The sequence below is a fragment of the Macaca fascicularis genome, chromosome 3, assembly GCF_037993035.2.
Source record: "Macaca fascicularis isolate 582-1 chromosome 3, T2T-MFA8v1.1".
Classification (NCBI taxonomy): Eukaryota; Metazoa; Chordata; class Mammalia; order Primates; family Cercopithecidae; genus Macaca; species Macaca fascicularis.
The window spans coordinates 45,665,697-45,683,483 of NC_088377.1; the positions used below are offsets into that span (position 1 = coordinate 45,665,697).

Here is a 17,787-nt window from a genome sequence, read left to right on the forward strand (position 1 = left end):
AGTTCTTAACACAAGCTTGAGTTGTTAATGGTATACCCTGCCTTTGCATTATTTCTTTTTTTGTGATAGGGTCTTGCTCTGTTGCCCAGACTGGAGTGCAGTGGCATGACCACAGCTCACTGCAAACCCAAACTCCCAGGCTCAAAGATCCTCCTGCCTCAGCCTCCCAAGTACCTGGGACCACAGGTGGACACCACCATGTCTGGCTAATTTTTCAACTTTTTATAGAGACAGGGTGGTCTCGCCGTGTTGCCCAGGCTGTTCTTGAACTCTTGGGCTCAAATAATCCTTCTGTCTCAATTTCCCAAAGTGCTGGGATTACAGGCATAAGCCACCATGACCAGCCTTTGGTTACGTTCTGTTTTTATTGAAGTGACTAAAACCCAAAACAGTTGAACACTTTAAAAGGTACTCTTTGGCTTCTTTATTGACAAGCAGATCAATAACCACGAGTAGAGCTATTTATATATGCCAAGGAACAGTAACAGAATTGCTAAGTGCTGCAGTTCTTCTCCAAAACTTTTTATTATAAAATTTGTCAAACACAACTCTTTTAAGAAAAACAGCCATGTGCCTGCCAGGTCGACACTTGCTTCAATTTTGCCATTTTCGCTTTATCTATGCATGTATCTTTTTCCTGAACCACTTCAAGGCTGCAGACATCAAGCCAGTTCATCTTTCCATATTCAGCACGTTTGCCCTTGAAAAACAGTGCCTTCACCTTTTCTCTCTTTTTAAAAATGATGTCAGCGGCCGGGCGTGGTGGCTCACACCTGTAATCCCAACACTTTGGGAGGCCGAGGCAGGCGGATCACGAGGTCAGGAGATTGAGACCATCCTGGCTAACACGGTGAAACCCCATCTCTACTAAAATACAAAAAATTAGCCGGGTGCAGTGGTGGGTGCCTGTAGTTACAGCTACTCAGGAGGCGGAGGCAGGAGAATGGCATGAACCCGGGAGGTGGAGCTTGCAGTGAGCTGAGATCGCGCCACTGCACTCCAACCTGGACGACAGAGCCAGACTCTATCTCAAAAAAACAAACAAAAAGATTTCAGCTCTTTGAAGAGACCTAGCCAGGTGTCTTCTAAATGTCCCATATTCTGATTTGTATTCTCAAACTCTATCTTCAAAAAGATAGAGTTGTTCCTCTATCTCCTGTATTTCCTGAAAACTAAAAGTTAGGTTGAAACACTTGATTCAATTCAGGTGAAATATTCTGGCCAAAGTACTACCAGAAAATGCAACTACTTTGTATTGTATTTCATCAAGAGGCACATAATGTCACTAACATTAATAATCTTTTGCTCAACTGGTCAAAGTGGGACAATCGTTGATTGTAAAGGCACCTTTCTTTCCACATTCAGTGACGTATCTGCAGGTGATACTCTGGCACTACACAAGCATCCTGTTTCCCTCACATCTAATGATTGTAGCATCCATTGATCAGTGCCTAAATGCACTAAGGGTTGCAAATTAGTGGCTTTTCAAAATCTGTCATTCCATCTGCATTTATTAGCTGACATTATTCTATAACAAGTAGCTTTCCATGACGAGATAAACGATTGATCCTACTAAAAGGACAGGGTGAAAATCTAATTCCTTCCCTCTAATTAAAAAGTAAGGAGTTTGTGTGAGATCCACCACCAATCATGGAAATGCCTTTAGTCTCTTTTTTGCATCACTACGGACTTCAAATTTTTTTTTTTTTTTTTTTTTTGAGGTGGAGTTTTGCTCTTGTTGCCCAGGCTGGAGTGCGATGGCACAATCTCGGCTCACCGTAACCTCTGTCTCCCAGGTTCAAGCAATCCTCCTGCCTCAGCCTCCTGAGTAGCTGGAATTACAGGAATGCGCCACTGTGCCCGGCTAATTTTGTATTTTTAGTACAGACGGGGTTTCTCCATGTTAGTCAGGCTGGTCTCAAACTCCTGACCTCAGGTGATCCACCCGCCTCAGCCTCCCAAAGCACTGGGATTACAGGCGTGAGCCACCCCGCCTGGCCTTTTTTTTTTTTTTTTTTTTTTTGAGATGGAGTCTCGCTCTGTCACCCAGGCTGGAGTGCGGTGGCGTGATCTCGGCTCACTGAAAGCTCCGCCTCCCAGGTTCACACCATTCTCCTGCCTCAGCCTCCCGAGTAAGTGGGACTGGCCCACCACCACGCCCAGCTAATTTTTTTTGTATTTTTAGGAAAGATGGGGTTTCACCATGTTAGCCAGGATGGTCTCGATCTCCTAACCTCGTGATCCGCCCGCCTCAGCCTCCCAAAGTGCTGGGATTACAGGCGTGAGCCACCACGCCCGGCCAGAATTTTCTTTATTCAGAATGTTATTGTCAGTTACTGTTATTGTTTTTGTTCACCAAAGCGCTTCACGTTTGACCAGGGGAGCCCCTTCTAGTTATAGCTTCTGTTCGCGTTTTCACATTACTGTGAATCTTTGAGTGCTTCCCTGGTTTCTGACCCAGGACATTCCAGGCTTACCTTGGGCACTTCAGGACCCAGACCTAGACCAGCTGTTGCTCTAAGGAGTCCTGGTTCCTTGAATGGCCATGTTGAGGGCTGAATTTGCTCATCACTACAGGGTAACCATTGGTTCTGGGCCCTCCCATGAACAGACCTAGGAAATAAATGTTTTTTAAAAATCATGAGTGATATTTTCAATATGTATTCATCATTATGGGGAGTTTTACATAACTACTTCGAGTTGTTATAGTCATCTCTTAAAGTGGACATTTTGGTCCCCCCCAGTAACTTTCACAGTTTATTGTTGCTTTATCCTAGAACTATTTGAATCTATTCCCACAAAATAGGTTGGAAATAACACCAATATTACTAACGTGGAAATTAATGAGTGACACCTGTCATTTTTTTAAGTTCTTTTTGTCTCAAAACAGAAAAAAATCCCCCTAAGGAAGTGCTCATAATACTGCATTTAAAGGTCTATTGAAAGAATGAGCTCTTCTGCTTAGTGAAGTTACCCATTTGCTATAAACTTCAGTTGATTTCTTCTTCGCTTTCAATTTCAAAATGTGCTTTTGAGTATGTAAATTACTTATATTTATCCAAAAGTCAAAACTTCACAAAAAGGTATACTTGAAGAAGCCTCGTCTCCATCTTCAGCCCCGCCACCCTGTTCACGCCTATCTCCATACGTATTCATTTTTTAGTTTGTAACTTACTCTTCAGGTTTGTAGTTTGTAGTTTATACTTATTTGCAAAATATATGTATTACATAAAATATATTGGCCAGGCACAGTAGCTCATGCCTGTAATCTCAGCACTTTGGGAGACTGAGGCAGGAAGACCGCTTGAGCCCAGGAGTTCAAGACCAGCCTGGGCAACATAGCGAGCCCCATCTCTACAAAAAATTTAAAATTAAAAAAAAATAAACATATGTAATAGAGAAATATATATACAAAATAGCTATTTAAATACATATTATTTCTTCCCCTCAATTCTCACACAAAAGACAGCAAGCCACATAGTTTTCTGTACTCTGCATTTCTCAATAACATATTGTGTACTTCAAATTTGTCATACATGTCACGTATCAAGTATACTGTACTATTAAGATACAAAGAGGCCGGGCACAGTGGCTCATGCCTGTAATCCCAGCACTTTGGGAGGCCAAGGCGGGCAGATCACTTGAGGTTAGGAGTTTGAGACCAGCCTGCCCAACATGGAGAAACCCTGTCTCTACTAAAAATACAAAAATTAGTCAGGCACAGTGCCAGGCACCTGTAATCCCAGCTACTCCTAAGGCTGAAGCAGGAAGAATCACTAGACACCGGGAGGCAGAGGTGGCAGTGAAGCGAGATTGTGCCATTGCACTCCAGCTTGGGCAACAGAGCGAGACTCTGACTCAAAAACAAACAAACAAACAAAAAGATACAAAGAAACACTGGAGGCATTTCGTGTGGTAGATCTGTTACAACAGTTCTTAAGCTATGGAGAGAGATTTCCTGCTGACCACTCTGTGGAGTTCCACTGTGTAAATCAGACACAGGCCATGTACGTATGTTGTATGATTCTCACTAACAAATGTACCCATCTTTCCTCAAGTACTCAAATGTCTAATACTGTCAGCCTGCGGCAGCAACTTGTTTTTCAAAAGCTTTTATATTCCAACAATGGTCATTAGCATTAGATGTATCACATATTACATTTTCTAAATTTGGTACCTGAAATGTGACTTCTAGTATTACAGTATTTGTAGAGAAAAAAAAAAAAAGTATCTCAGCCAGGCGCGGTGGCTCACACCTGTAATCCCAGCACTTTGGGAGGCCAAGGCGGGTAGATCACAAGGTCAGGAGATTGAGACCATCCTGGCTAACATGGTGAAACCCCGTCTCTACTAAAAACACAAAAAAATTAGCCAGGCGTGGTGATGGGCACCTGTAGTCCCAGCTACTTGGGAGGCTGAGGCAGGAGAATGGTGTGAACCCTGGAGGCAGAGCTGGCAGTGAGCCGAGATCACACCACTGCACTCCAGCCCGGGTGACAGAGTAAGACTCCGTCTAAAAAAAAAAAAAAAAAAAAAAAAATTAGCCAGGTGTGGTGATACGCACGTGTAGTCTTAGCTACTCAGGAGGTTGAGGTGGGAGGATCACTTGAGCCCAGGAGGTCGAGGCTGCAGTGAACTATGATCGTGCCACTGCCCTCTAGCCTGGGTGACAGAGTAAGACGTCTTCAAAACAAAGACCAAAAAAACCAAAGGCAGTGGGAATGTTCTGTGTTATCAATGGGGAAGTGGTCACATGAGTGTAACCATTAGTCAAAACTCATCAGATCCTGCCCTTAACCCACGTTATTTTACTGTGTATAAATCATGCCTCAAGGACAGGTGCAGTGGCTCACACCTGTAATCTCGGCACTTTGGGAACCTGAGGCGGGCAGATCACTTGGGGTCAGGAGTTTGAGACCATCCTGGCCACCATGGTGAAACCCCATCTCTACTAAAAATACAATAATCAGCCAGACGTGCTGGCACATATCTGTAATCCCAGCTAGTTGGGAGACTGAGGCAGTAGAATCACTAGAACCCAAGAGGCAGAGGTTGCAATAAGCTGAGATTGCACCACTGTACTCCAGCATGGGCAAAGAAGCAAGACTCCATCTCAAAAGGAAAAAAAAAAGAAAGAAATATATGCCTCAATAAAAAAGGACAAGGACAGGCACAGTGGCTCACGCCTGTAATCCTAGCACTTTGGGAGGTTGAGGCAGGAGGATCACTTGAGCCCAAAAGTTTTATTTATTTATTTATTTTATTTTATTTTTTGAGACGGAGTCTGGCTCTGTCGCCCGGGCTAGAGTGCAGTGGCCGGATCTCAGCTCACTGCAAGCTCCGCCCCCCGGGTTTACGCCATTCTCCTGCCTCAGCCTCCCGAGTAGCTAGGACTACAGGCGCCCGCCGCCTCGCCCGGCTAGTTTTTTGTATTTTTTAGTAGAGACGGGGTTTCACCGTGTTCGCCAGGATGGTCTCGATCTCCTGACCTCGTGATCCGCCCGTCTCGGCCTCCCAAAGTGCTGGGATTACAGGCTTGAGCCACCGCGCCCGGCCGAGCCCAAAAGTTTTTTTTTTTTTTTTTTTTGAGATGGAGTCTCGCTGTGTCTCCCAGGCTGGAGTGCAGTGGCGTGATCTCTGCTCACTGCAAGCTCCGCCTCCCGGGTTCAGGCCATTCTCCCGCCTCAGCCTCCCAAGTAGCTGAGACTACAGGCGCCCGCCACCACGCCCGGCTAGTTTTTTGTATTTTTAGTAGAGACGGGGTTTCACCATGTTAGCCAGGATAGTCTCGATCTCCTGACCTCGTGATCCACCCGCCTCGGCCTCCCAAAGTGCTGGGATTACAGGCTTGAGCCACCGCGCCCGGCCCGAGCCCAAAAGTTTTAAACCAGCCTGGACAAGATGGTGAGACCCTGACTCTACAAAATTTTTTTTAAAAAGTAGCTGGGTGTGGTAGTACACACTTGTAGTCCCAGCTACTCTGGGAGGCTGAGGCAGGAGGATCTCTTGAGCCCAGGAGTTGCATACTGTGGTGAGCTATGATCGTGCCACTGCACTCCAGCTTGGGCAACAGAGCGAGAGACCCTGTCTCATAAAAATAAAGAAAGAGAGGCTGGGCGCGGTGGCTCAAGCCTGTAATCCCAGCACTTTGGGAGGCCAAGATGGGTGGATCATGAGGTCAGGAGATCGAGACCATCCTGGCTAACCCGGTGAAACCCCGTGTCTACTAAAAAATACAAAAAACTAGCCAGGCGAGGTGGCGGGCGCCGGTAGTCCCAGCTACTCGGGAGGCTGAGGCAGGAGAATGGCGTGAACCCGGGGAGGTGGAGCTTGCAGTGAGCTGAGATCCGGCCACTGCACTCCAGCCTGGGCGACAGAGCGAGACTCTTGTCTCAAAAAAAATAAATTAATTTAAAAAAAAAAAAGAAAGAAATAGAAATAAAAATAAAAAAGGACACAGAAAAAGAAAAAGGGGGCCAGGCACGGTGGCTCATACCTGTAATCCCAGCACTTCGGATGGCCGAGGTGGGTGGATCATGAGGCCAGGAGTTCAAGACCATCCTGGCCAACATAGTGCAACTGTCTCTACTAAAAATACAAAAACTAGCCAGGCATGGTAGCTCCCAGCTACGAAGGAGCCCGAGGCAGGAGAATGGCGTGAACCCGGGAGGTGGAGCTTGCAGTGAGCCGAGATTGCGCCACAGCACTCCAGCCTGGGCGACAGAGCAAGACTCCTTCTCAAAAAAAAAAAAAAAAAAAAAAAAAAGTATCTCTATCTCCTAAATTAATAGATGTCCCCTCAGTATTAATTCTCTGCTTATATCTGAATTTTTCCTGAAAGCTTGCATGCACAGCAAACATAGTTTTACACCAGTATCAATCATCTGACGTGTAAATGTGCTGGAACTTTGTAAATGCTTTTATATTTCTGTTTTGTTGGTCTTTCCCTGTGATTTATGTGAAACACACCATATTTGATTTATTGGTAGATACTAATATACAAGCTGTTCTCAGGGGTCTCTTCCCATTTGAGTTTTCTGTAATTTTTTTTTTTTTTTTTTTTGAGACAGAGTTTTCGTTCTTGTCACCCAGGCTGGAGTGCAATGGCATGATCTTGGCTCACCACAACCTCCGCCTCCTGGGTTCAAGTGATTCTCCTGCCCCAAACTCCCAAGTAGCTAGGATTACACACAACCACCACCATGCCCGGCTAATTTTTGTATTTTTAGTAGAGATGGGATTTCCCATGTTGGCCAGGCTAGTCTTGAACTCCTGACCTCAGGTGATCCACCTGCCTCAGCCTCCCAAAGTGCTGGGATTACAGGCGTGAGCCACCTTGCCCGGCCAGTATTTTCTAAGATAACACAAAATGTTCCCATATCCATTTCATTTGTGGAGAAGCCTCCAGCCCCTATATCTTGTGTTTTCTGATGCCAACTAATGATTTAATTTACACAGAAGGAGACCCCTACATTATTTACATTCATAAGGTTTCTACCATGAATTTTGGTTTGAAAAACAAATGGACTTTACACATGAGGATTTCCCACATTTGTTACAATTCAGGGTATCACTCTTGTGTGGGCGATGACTTCACACAGGATTTCCCGCATGTATTGCATTCATATAGCTTCTCCCCTGTGTGAGTTCTCTGATGACTGATGAGGTTTGACTTCACATAAAACATTTTCCCACATTCATTACACTCAAAAGGGTTCTTCCTGGTATGAGGTCTCTGATGCACAAGGTGTGATTTCATACAGAAATACGTATCACATTTGCTACATTGATAGGGCTTCTCTTCCATGTGAGTTCTCTGCTGAATGGTTAAGGGTGACTTATAGCAGCAGGATTTCCCACGTTTATTACATTCATGGGGTTTCTCCCCTGGGTGTGTCCTCTGATGTTCAATGAAGTGTGACTTCTGGAAGGTTTTTCCACATTCCTTACATTCATGGGGTTTCTTGCGTGGTGTATGTTTGATGATATTTAGTGAAGTGTGACCTCTGGTACGCGTTCCCACATTCTTTACATTCACAGGGTTTCTCCCATGTATTTATTCTCTGATGCTGACTGAGGGCTGACTTCATATAGAAAGATTTTCCACATTCATTGCATTTTTAAGGCTTCTCCCCATATGAGTTTTCTGATGTACCGTCAAGGTAGATTTATGGCGAAAAGTTTTCTAACATTTGGTACATTCATAGGGTTTCTCTTCTCAGTGTGTTCTCTGATGATCAGTGAGGTTTGACTTCACAGAAAAGGCCTTCCCACATTCATTACGTACATGAGGTCTCCTTCCTGTGTGAATTCTCTGATGAATATTAAGATGTGACTTCAGGCCAAGTACAGTAGCTCATGCCTGTAATCCCAGCACTTTGGGAGGCTGAGGCAGGCTGATCACTTGAGGTCAGGAGTTCGAGACCAGCCTGGCCAACATGGTGAAACCCTGTCTCTACTAAAAATACAAAAATTAGCTGGGTGTGGTGGCGGGCACCTGTAATCCCAGCTAGTTGGGAGGCTAAGGCATGACAATCGCTTGAACTCAGGAGGTGGAGGTTGCAGCGAGCCAAGATCACGCCACTGCACTCCAGCCTGGGTTACAGAGTGAGACTCCATCTCAAAAAATTAAAAAAAAAAATATGTGACTTCAGATACAAAGATTTTTCACATTCATTATATTTGTAAGGTTTCTCTCCAGTATGAGTTCTCTGGTGTTTAACTAGGGTTGTAAGGACTTCCTACATTCATTACATTTATGTAGCCTCTCCCCTGTGTGAGTTCTCTTATGTTTAGTGAGGGCATCCTTGTTGTAGAAGGACTTCTCACATTTATTGCATCCATAGGGTTTCTCCCCAGTGTGAGTTCTCTGATGCACAATGAGGGCTGAATTCATAGAGATTTTCCACATTCACTACATTCATACGGCTTCTCCCTGGTGTGAATTTTCTGATGTTTACTGAGACTTGACTTCACACAAAAGGGTTTCACACATTCATTACACTCATAGGGTTTCTTACCTGTGTCTCCTCATGTATAATTAGCGGTGATTTATAGGAGAAGCATTTCTCACACTCAATACATTTATAGGGTTTCTCTTCTGTGTGCTTTCCCTGATGTACATTTAGGGTTGACTTATAGTAGGACTGATTTTCCATATTCATTAAAAAAAAGTTTTTTTTTTGACATGGAGTCTCGCTCTGTTGCCTAAGCTCGAGTGCAGTGGTGTGATCCTGGCTCACTGCAAGCTCCACCTCCTGGGTTCACGCTATTCTCCTGCCTCAGCCTCCTGAGTAGCTGGGACTACAGGCGCCCACCACCATGTCTGGCTAATTTTTTCTATTTTTAGTACAGAGAGGGTTTCACCGTGTTAGCCAGGATGGTCTCGATCTCCTGACCTCGTGATTCACCCACCTCAACCTCCCAAAGTAGTGGGATTACAGGCGTGAGCCACCACGCCTGGCCAACAAATTCATTACATTTGCAGGGTTTCTCTCCTGTGTGTTTTCTCTAATAATCAGCCAATTGTGACTTCTGGAAGGAAGTTCTCCTTCATTCAGTACATTTGAAAGGTTTCTCCCCGTATGTGTTTTCTGATGTTTAGTGAGGTTTGGTCTCACATGGAAGGATTTCCTACATTCCTTATAGTCATATGGTTTCTCCCATGTTTAAGAGTTATCTGTTGGTGACTGAAGTTTCATTTTGCTTAGGATTTCCCATTACACTGATAGGGCTTCTCCCCTGTGTGAATTCTCTGATGGACTCTTAGGACTGAGCTATGAGAAAAAGGTTTCTTACAGTCACTACATACATAAAGCTTCTTTTCTGACTGAATTATCTGGTGATTAGTGAGGGCTGACTTCACTAGGGTTTTACCACATTCATGGGGTTTCTCTTCTCGATGTACTATCTGAGAGTTGATGGGTTGTAATTTCTGAAAGGTTTTCCCATATTTATTCCTTTCACATGGTGTCTCTCTTGTGCATGTCCTCTGATGCTCAGTGAGGTGGGACTCCTGGCAAAAAGATTTCTTGCAGTGACTACATTCAAAAGTTTTCTCTACCGTGTGAGTTCTATGAGGCACAGTAAGATGTGGCGTGTGACTGAAATTCTCATTTTCATTAGCTCCATGGGTTTTCACCCCTGTAGTAACTTTCTGATGTCTGAAGAAGGTTGACTTCTCACACTCATTAACTTCAGAGTGATTCTTCCTTATGTGAGTTTCTGGATGAACTTTGGGAGTTGACGTGGCACTGACATTTTCTCCATGCTCCTTATAATCATCGGGTTTCTCTCCTGTTTGAGCTGTCTCTTGTGTGATGATGGCTACCTTCTCAAGGAAGACATTTCCATGTTCGTTATCTTCCAAAGGTGGTCTCAAAGCTTGAATTTCCTGATCCTCAGTAAGGTCCTCACTATGACTTGGTGACTTCCCACTTTGGTTATATTCAACAGATTTCTTTCCAGTATGAGTGTTTTCCTGATTACTACCAAAAGGCAACTTCTCACTTATATTAATTTCATCAGCATTATTACTGGAATAATTTTTGTCACCAATACTTGATTCTGAAACATATTCAAACTCATTCCACATGAGTCAAACTGACAGGCTATTTTTCTTGAAGAAACCTGGTTTGCACCCAGATTAAGAGTTTTCCCAAAAACGTATTCCCTTTTCTTAGTCAGTGTGCTGTTACTGAGGACTGAAGTGTACCACAAATATTTATCTCGATTTTCCTGGCTTTCCTTTATCAGGTCTCTTTAATTTCTGGACTTCTAGAAATGAGAAAAATTAAGTATACATTAAAAATGTTGGCCGGGCGCAGTGGCTGACACCTGTAATCCCAGCACTCTGGGAGGCTGAGGCGGGCGGATCAAGAGGTCAGGAGATTGAGGCCATCCTGGCTAACACACTGAAACCCTGTCTCTACTAAAAAATAAAAAAAATTAGCTGGGCGTAGTTGCAGGCGCCTGTAGTCCCAGCTACTCGGGAGGCTGAGGCAGCAGAATGATGTCAACCCAGGAGGCGGAGCTTGCAGTGAGCCGACATCTCGCCACTGCACTCCAGCTTGGGGCGACAGAGCGAGAATCCGTCTCAAAAAAAAAAATGTTAACACATTTCCTATGTACGTGTGATTTATATCATGGATTCTCTATTTTCAGGCCCAGGCTCCTGGGATGAAATCCCAAATATGTATTTCACCTTGGTTCCAAAAAATAAAAATGAAAACTGCCTGCAATAGTGGAAAAGGGAGGGAAAAACTAGCGAGGAACACACATATATTTGCTATTTTTAAAAACATGACCCTCAAAACTGAAAAGGCGAAATTATTAAACATAGGAAAGAATTAACTGAGGGAAAAGCATGACAGAAAAATGAGGTCAGACCAACGGAAATCATGAGCAGGAAATGGAGTGAAAAGGAGTGTTTGGAGACATGGCTGTTAAGGAGAAATACCACAGGATGGCTGAGATGTGAGAGAAAACAGATGACTAAGGCCTATACAGATAGGCCGGGCACGGTGGCTCACACCTGTAATCCCAGCACTTTGGGAGGCCAAGGTGGGCGGATCATGAGGTCAGGAGATCAAGACGATCCTGGCTAACACGGTGAAACCACGTCTACTAAAAATACAAAAACAAAATTAGCCAGGTGTGGTGGTGGGTGCGTGTAGTCCCAGCTACTTGGGAGGCTGAGGTGGGAGAATGGCGTGAACCCGGGATGCAGAGCTTGCAGTGAGCCAAGAACACACCACTGCACTCCAGCCTGAGTGACAGAGCGAGACTCCATCTAAAAAAAAAAAAAAAAAAACCTGTATAGATAAAGCCCACTATCTACGTGCCACTATCTATGTGCCAACAGATAAAATAAGGTTTATATTAGTTTAAAGTATCTTTACAAAAATCCACAATAAATATCTTCTAAAATATTCATTTCCAAAGACAAGTCACAAGTCTAACAGAGATTCTTACATTCAACTAGCTTGCTTTTCAGCTTTGGCTCTGCAAAAAACTCAGTTATCCTCCAGAAAATGTACCCCCCTACACACACCACTTTTTCAAATCATGCCCCTTAAACTACATTTTCTTAAAAACTTGAGGCTGGGCGCGGTGGCTCAAGCCTGTAATCCCAGCACTTTGGGAGGCCGAGGCGGGCGGATCACGAGGTCAGGAGATCGAGACCATCCTGGCTAACACGGTGAAACCCCGTCTCTACTAAAAAAATACAGAAAAAAACTAGCCGGGCGAGGTGGCGGGCGCCTGTAGTCCCAGCTATTCGGGTGGCTGAGGCAGGAGAATGGCGTAAACCCGGGAGGCGGAGCTTGCAGTGAGCTGAGATCCGGCCACTGCACTCCAGCCCGGGTGACGAGACTCCGTCTCAAAAAAAAAAAAAAAAAAAAAAAAAAACTTGAAAGCAGGCTGGGCATGGTGGCTCACTCCTGTTAATTCCAACACTTTGGGAGACCAAGGTGGGTGGATCACCTGAAGTCAGGAGTTCGAGACCAGCCTGGCCAACATGGCAAAACCCCATCTATACTAAAAATAGAAAAATTATCCAGGCGTGGTGGCGGGCACCTATAATCTCAGCTACTCGGGAGGCTAAGACAGGAGAATCACTTGATCCTGGGAGGTGGATGTTGCAGTGAGCCAAGATCACACCACTGCACTCCAGCCTGTGTGACAGAGTGAGACTCCACTTCAAAAAAATAATAATAAAATCAATGACCTCATCTTCTACCTTTTTAGAAACCAGAAAAAGAGCAAATTATACCGAAGTAGTCAGAAAAAAGTAATAAAAGAACAGAAAACAATAAAATGGAGAACAGAAAATCAAAAATCAATAATATATATATATTTTTAAATAAATCAATAAATGTTTCAAACCTCTAGCTACACTGATGAGAGACAGAGAAGAGGAGCAGGCAGCACCCACGAATTATCACCATCAAGGATGTTATCACATCTAGTGATAACATCACTAGAAATTCCACAGATACAAGACAGGGTAAGAATATTAGAACAAGTTTGTACCAGGTGAACACTAATATTTAAAAATCAAACATAATTTATGATACTAACAAACAGATAAGGAAAACCATATAATTTTATCAATAGATGCAGAAAAGGATTTGACAAAACACTGATTCCTGATTTGAAAAAAAAGAACTTTCAACAGTTTAAGAATAAAAGGAGGCCAGGCACGGTGGCTCACGCCTGTAATCCCAGCACTTTGGGAGGCCGAGGGGGGTGGATCACAAGGTCAGGAGATTAAGACCATCCTGGCTAACACAGTGAAACCCCATCTCTACTAAAAATACAAAAATTAGCCGGTGTGGTGGTGGGCACCTGTAGTCCCAGCTATTCAGGAGGCTGAGGCAGGAGAATGGCGTGAACCTGGGAGGCGGAGCTTGCAGTGAGCTGAGATCACGCCACTGCACTCCAGCCTGGGCAACAGAGCGAGCCTCCGTCTCAAAAAAAGAAAAAAAAAAAAAAAGAATAAAAGGAAATTTTCTCAACCTAATAAAAAGCACCCATGAAAAACCAACAGCTGCCATCACAGTAATGGTGAAAGACTTAGTGCTCTCCTCCTAAAATTAAAATAAGAAAGGCAAAGATGTCCCATCTCATTTCTGTTCAACATTATATGGGCGGTTTTCGTCAATGCAATAAAACAACAAAAAGTCATACACATTAGAGAAGTAAAACTATAAATGACATGATAGAATTGTCCATGTAGAAAATCTTGCAGAACCTATAAGAAAGCTACTAGAACTAGTGAGTTTAATAAGGTTGCAGGATACAGTATAAACATACAAAATCTGGTATTTCTACATACTAGCAATGAACAATCATAAATTGAAACTCAATACCATTTACAAGAGTATCAAAAAAAATGAAACACTTAGGGATACATTTGACAGATGTGCCAGACCTGTGCCTTGTAAACTACAAAACAATCCTGCAGTAAGTTAAAGACTTCAATAGACGTAGAAATAAAGAGGTCCATTCTCCCCCAACTTATCTACAAGTTCAATTCCAACCTTAATCCTAAATGTTTCTTTGTAGATATATACAAGCTGGTTCTAATTTTTTTCTGTTTTTTTGATAGAGTTTCACTCTTGTTGCCCAGGATGGAGTACAGTGGCACAATCTCATCTCACTGCAACCTCCACCTCCTGGATTCAAGCGACTCTACTGCCTCAGCCTCCCTAGTAGCTGGGATTACAGGTGCATGTAACTATGCCTGGCTAATTTTTGTACTTTTAGTAGAGATGGGGTTTCACCATGTTGGCCAGGCTAAAACCTCAGGTGATCCGCCCGCCTCGGCCTCCCAAAGTGGTGGGATTATAGGCGTGAGCCATTACGCCCGGCCCTAAAACTGATATGGAAATACAAAGGGCTTCTACAGACAAAACCCAGGGTTTTTATGGGCACAGGATGGGGGGGCGGGGTGGGCCATGAGTGGTCTGGGAAAAGGCAACATTCGAGCAGGAAAACAGGGATGTAAATTCTCACTTTGGACCACGGTGTCAGGCTTTTCGGCTTGAGGGTGGGGCCCTCGCCAGGGACATGCCCTCTTCTGCCCAGAATTTCCCTGCCTCCTGTCCCTACCACTACAGAGGGCATAAAATACTCGGGAAAGACTGGCGGAGTAAAAAGATGAGGGAGTCAAGGATGGACATCTAGACATAAGCCATGAGAATGAGCAGGAGGAAGACACAATGAGGGGCACCAAGAAATCTGAGCAGCAGGAATAAAGCCACAAGAAGCATGTCACAAGACACCAGGGAGAGGGGCCTTTCTAGAAGGTGAAAGCAGTTCAATGCCAATGCAGCAGAATATTCTAGGAAGGCCAGGTTGGGAAAACATGCACTGCGGTTAGGCTTTACCAGGACGTCCCGGGCAGGTGGCAGGGAAGTGGCAAGATTACACAAAGCAGACTAACATGCGAATGAATGAACAGATACCTGTACCCCAATGCTCATAGCAGCATTATTTACAACAAGGAAAAGGTGGAAACAGCCTAAATGTCCATCTGCAAATGAAGAGGTAAAGAAAATGTGGTCGATCCAGACAATGAATAAAACCTGAGTTCTACCCTCCACTTCCAACAAAGAACAACTGCAGGCAACAGGGAGGTTGATTGCAAGGTTCTTTGCTCCATAAAGATGTTCAGACATTTTTTCAGACTCCAGGAAATCTTTCTGTCCCAAGAGTAACTAGTTCATTTCTTTTGGCGGCCAGTGAAAATGAAGTGCAGATTAGGAAGATAAAAGACAAATCAGGGCCGGGTGCAGTGGCTCATGCCTATAATCCCAGCACTCTGGGAGGCCCAGGCAGAAGGGCTGCTTGAGGTCAGGGGCTCGAGACCAGACTGGCCAACATGGCAAAACCGTCTCTATAAAAAATACAAAAATTAGCCGGGTGTGGTGGTGAGCACCTGTAGTCCCAGCTACTCGGGAGACCGAGGCATGAGATTTGGTTGAACCCCAGATGTGAAGGTTGCAGTGAGCCAAGATCATGTCACTGCATTCCAGCCTGGGCAACAGAACAAGACTGTCTCAAAAGAAAAAGACCAATCTGCCACTCCCCTTTGACGACTGTAGGATCACATGACCACAGGGATCCGCAGCTGCCTCTGCCTGCTGCTCAGCTGCCTCACTCCCCATTTACCCTGAAGTAGCTTTCTAAATGTCCATCTGAATCAACGAATTTTATAAAAGCCAGCAAATCCCCTGGAAAACGAAAAAGAATCTACAAAAAGAAACTCACCTGGGGTTTGTTCATTCTCTGATGCTCCTCTAAGAGCATGGAAACCTGTTCTTCAAATAGTATACCTGAAAAAAGGGGGAAGAAACAGAATGAGCGATCTGGCAGCTCTGCACCCGCCTAATTCTCCTAAAAGCACCCCCGTCCGCTGGGTAACCTTGACCCTGCAGAAGGAAAGGAGGGAACCACATCCCCGCATCCCTTTTTGACTCCAATATGACTCAGTGGAGCTTAAACCTGCAATGTTTCCCATTGCTTTAACAATTTTTGTCTCACTTCACAAACACAAACATTTAAAACAGAATTGAGTAGGCCAGGCAAAGTGGCTCATGCCCATAACCCCAGCACCCTCGGAGGCCAAGGCGGGAAGATCACTTGAGGCCTGGAGTTTGACACCAGCCTGGGCACTGTTCGCTCAGTCTGGCCCCTGCTATCACCCTCTGCCCAGCTCCCTTCCTCTGTTGGGTCTTTCAGGGCTTCCTTCCTAAGCCCAGGCCCCTCCGCACCACACGCTCCTCTTATGCGTCTCTCGGCCCCTTTTCTGAAGCCCTGATGGGCCTCCCTTCGGAGGAGGGGTTGTCTTCCCGCTGAGATTCCTGTCCCTGAGCCCCCTCCTTGTCAACGCAGTGGAGCCGCTCTGTCCAGCAAAGCCTAGGGGACAACTCAATTTAGCAAGAACCTTGTTCGAGGCCCAAGTCCGCCTGTGGGCGCGCACGGTTCCCAGAAGCTGCGGGATGCAGCGCCCGGAGGCCCCAGGCGGGAGCCAGGCGGCCCACGAGCTGCCCAGACTCAGCGGGCCCTGGCACCGGCCTCACGCGAGGCACCGCGGAGGAGGGCCCACGGCGGCGCGCGACAGCCGTGACCCTGCCCCCGCCGCACCTGCTGGGCCGACAGCGCACCGCCGCCGCCGCCGCCAGTCGAGGAAACCGGAATGCGGCCCCGGCGGCCCCCTGCTGCGGGCGGAGCACCCCGCCCCCGCCCCCGCCCCCGCCCCCGCCCCCGCCCCCGCCCCACCTAGGCGCGGAGCCCAATCCCATGCGGGGAAGGCGGTCCCAGGGGCCAGGGCTGCGACTGTCCGGACGCGCCCTGCGCCCGCTCCGCAGTCCCCAGGCTCACCCGCGGCCCTAGCACGACCCCGCAGGCGAAGTGCACGGAAGCCCCGCGAGGGCACAAGCGCCTGCGCAAAGCCCGCCAGGCTCTGCCGCGACACAAGCCTGGCCAGGAAGCTCCGCCCATATGGGGGCGGGGACTGTGCGGGCCCTATCCCTTCACCCTCCACCTTCACACCCTCTCCCCATCCCCTTCACACCCCACCTCTACAGCGTCACTCTCTCCCCCATCATCCCCACCTTCACATCCCCGCCCCCGCCCCTTCACCCCCCACCTCCACATCCCCTCCCATACAGGCAGTGGCTCACACCTGTAATCCCAGCACTTTGGGAGGCTGAGGCTGGCGGATCACCCGAGGTCAGGAGTTTGAGACCAGCCTGGCCAACATGGTGAAGCCTCGTCTCTACTAAAAATACAAAAATTAGCCTGAGTGTGGTGGTGCACGCCTGTAATCCCAGCTACTGGGGAGGCTGAAGCAGGAGAATCCCTTGAATCCAGGAGGCAGAGGTTGCAGTGAGCTGAGATCGCACCATTGCATTCCAGCCTGGGCGACAGAGCAGGACTCCATCTCAAAAAAAAGGTTGGAGCGGGTTGAGGCTCTGCAGTTCAGCAAGGAATTGTCATTAGCTGGGGACCGCCCCAAATCTAATGTCTCTAGGTCTACATGTCACCTTTCTCCAGTCAATGACCCATTTATTCAAACATGTTTATTATGCAGATAATTATTATTTTTTTTACTAGGCACTGTGCTGGTCCATGGGGAGAAAGAACAACAAAAAAAGAACCTTCCTTGTTGGATCACACTGTCTCTTGGAGGAAACAGTCATTCAATCAGTAACACACATAATAATGTAATAACCGAAGCTAAGAACTATGAAAGTCAGAGCCCACAGGGGACTATGAAAG

The 17,787-nt window shown here is 45.9% G+C and overlaps 1 long non-coding RNA gene across 2 annotated transcripts; it reads right to left on the minus strand.

The window, feature by feature from the left end:
• Positions 1–392: 392 nt before the first annotated feature.
• LOC135970087 (uncharacterized) lies at positions 393–16,971 on the minus strand. 2 transcript variants are annotated; one of them, XR_012432206.1, is made up of 3 exons: positions 15,775–16,971; positions 2,478–2,613; positions 393–1,024 (listed from the first exon to the last, which is right to left on the minus strand). It is a non-coding gene; the product is annotated as an uncharacterized lncRNA (long non-coding RNA). The 2 variants fall into 2 exon arrangements; XR_010585536.1 differs by having other exon boundaries at positions 393–1,028.
• Positions 16,972–17,787: the final 816 nt, after the last annotated feature.